Source organism: Lasioglossum baleicum, unplaced genomic scaffold, assembly GCF_051020765.1.
Source record: "Lasioglossum baleicum unplaced genomic scaffold, iyLasBale1 scaffold1706, whole genome shotgun sequence".
Classification (NCBI taxonomy): Eukaryota; Metazoa; Arthropoda; class Insecta; order Hymenoptera; family Halictidae; genus Lasioglossum; species Lasioglossum baleicum.
Window position 1 is genome coordinate 25001 of NW_027470765.1, and position 2500 is coordinate 27500.

At 47.0% G+C, this 2500-nt stretch overlaps 1 non-coding gene and 1 pseudogene across 1 annotated transcript; both read right to left on the reverse strand.

Annotated features, from left to right (window-relative positions):
• The window catches only part of LOC143220893 (large subunit ribosomal RNA), a 6881-nt pseudogene extending 6581 nt beyond the window's left edge, over positions 1-300 (reverse strand).
• A 1568-nt stretch (positions 301-1868) lies between these two features.
• Positions 1869-2023, reverse strand: LOC143220894 (5.8S ribosomal RNA). The gene has a single exon (XR_013011689.1). It is a non-coding gene; the product is annotated as a 5.8S ribosomal RNA (ribosomal RNA).
• Between the last annotated feature and the right edge of the window lie 477 nt (positions 2024-2500).

Genomic DNA, 2500 nt, shown 5'->3' on the forward strand with positions numbered 1-2500 from the left:
CTGCACTCTCAAGCAACCCGACTCTAAGGAGAGGTCCTCCCGAAACGCGTACCAGTCGCTACGGGCCTGGCACCCTCTACGGGTAAATGGCCCCATTCAAGATGGACTTGGACGCGGTTCGACGTCTCGGGATAAATTGACCCTCCTGAACACTACATTTCCCAACGGCAGAACCGCGGGATTCAGTGCTGGGCTAATTCCTGTTCGCTCGCCGCTACTAAGGAAATCCTTGTTAGTTTCTTTTCCTCCGCTTAGTAATATGCTTAAATTCAGCGGGTAATCTCGCCTACTCTGAGGTCGTCGTACGTGATACAAAATTTTGTGTGTTTCGGCCGAAAGAGCGTAAAAGTAGTACTCGCGAAAACGTACAAAGCACAAAAAAAAAAGAAAAAAAAAGAAAACGAAACAACACTACACGACAGAAGAGAGAAAAAGGTAAACAAAAAACCGATATATGCCTTATGCGCCACACCAAAGTGTCAATATAATTCTTTCTTCATCTCTCGTCGATCGGAAACTCTCGCTAGACGATCTGGCCGGTTAACTTTAACGTCCGTCGAAAAGAACTTTCGGGGACTGGACGACCGACAGATCGCGCGGTTCCGCACGAATCGACAATGAAGAAAAGAAAAGACATGGGGCGACCGACATAAAGGTTTTCATCATTGGATATACCTTTTCTCTCTCCGCGGTGCTGTTCCGTGCGTGAACACACAAGTGTGTCTTTTGCGTCGTGTGACAATCAAGTTCGAAATAAGCCTCGCCAATAGAGGAGTATACATATTATTAAAAAAAAAAAATAATAATACATATAACCCGGTGGGATTTCTTTTTCTCTCTACTTCTATATAATTGAACCAAAAACCACGGGGGTACAGAAACGTTGCGCACGAAACGATTTATCATCGATCAAACGCAAAACCAAATTAGAGACACGAGAGAAAGAGAGTAAGATCTCAAGACGCTCATAGGCCGTCATCAATACGATTCAACGCGAACGTGGCGATGGAATGGCAATCGCACAGATTAGCGAGGACACGTCGACGACGGGGAATAATTCCGACCCGATCAAGTACGACGTGCTCATCCCGCACATTGCTGCGCTTTGCTCCGCTGTCCATCGATCATCAAAGCGTTCGCGATAGAACGAGAGATCTCTTTCGTCTCTTCCCTCGAAGACTCGAAAAGGAATGTGTGTTTGTCGAAATCGCCGGCAACGACGACCCTCCGCCGTATGGCAATTATAACGTAGAGTTAAGAAACTCATCCACGCACAGGCATATTCTCTCCCTGGGGCTTAACATTGCCACACCACACACACTCTGTGTGCCACACAGTATTCTTTCTTTCTTTTATAATTTGTGTGTCCATCTCTGTAGTCTCGCGAGACTCTTGTAAATATACCTCTTTCGTATATACGCATCATTTCAGGCGACGTCGGGAGCGCGTTAAATGTTCATGAGTGGAAACGCTTCTTTCCGCAAGGCGAATCGTTTCGCAGAGAAGGTGAGAGATTTGGAGATCCTCGTCGAAGCGGTGCCTTACGGGCGGTCGTATTTTCAATACGACTCACGACACCGTAAAAACACTCACGCAAGTCCGAACGTAAGAAATACCAATCCCTACTTCGCCTCTCGTGGAAACTAGATATATATATGTTTGTATGTGTTTATAAGACGCAATGCAAAAATTGGCAATTTTCACAGAACCGCGACAAACGCCGACGAAACGCCCATCATTCGCTCGTACGTAGCATCTTTGCAACCCGACTCCGAAACGCTCTTTGGCGCCCTCCAAAAATATATTTGGAGAGGTAAGCGACGGCGGGGACTTACAAGAGCAACGCAAGCAGTTTATGGTTACGTAAACGACCCTCAGCCAGGCGTGGTCCAGGAATTGTATCCGTGGACCGCAATGTGCGTTCGAAATGTCGATGTTCATGTGTCCTGCAGTTCACACGTTGACGCGCAATTAGCTGCGTTCTTCATCGACCCACGAGCCAAGTGATCCACCGTTCAGGGTAATCGTATATATTTTTGATTTACAAATCAATATATGTATATGTCTCTTGTTCTGCGGTTCGTAAGAACGCATTGTACCTGAACGCTCCAACCAGCGCGCGAAGGAGATTCGTTCAGGCGTCGTTTTAAGGACGACACTATCGTCGTCCGTGGAAACGGAAAAAAAAACCGTCAGATACGCAACACGTATCCGACGGCCGGGCGAACAGTACATTGAAAAACCGTTAACGTGGAAAACGCGGAGATGAATATATATTCTCTGAAAACGACGGGGATCGTAAGACAACCCGATACTGGATCCAGAGATGTAATAATATTCCTCTCCTCTTCACTTCCATTTCATTTGGAATGATGTGAGAACGGAGGACTTCACAGCCGGCTCTGGCAGCGGTCATTCGTCCCAAGCTCTCGCGATGCGCACTATTGGGCCACACGCACGGAGTAGGGTGTCAGACTCACGACTGCTTTAAAAGCGAGCT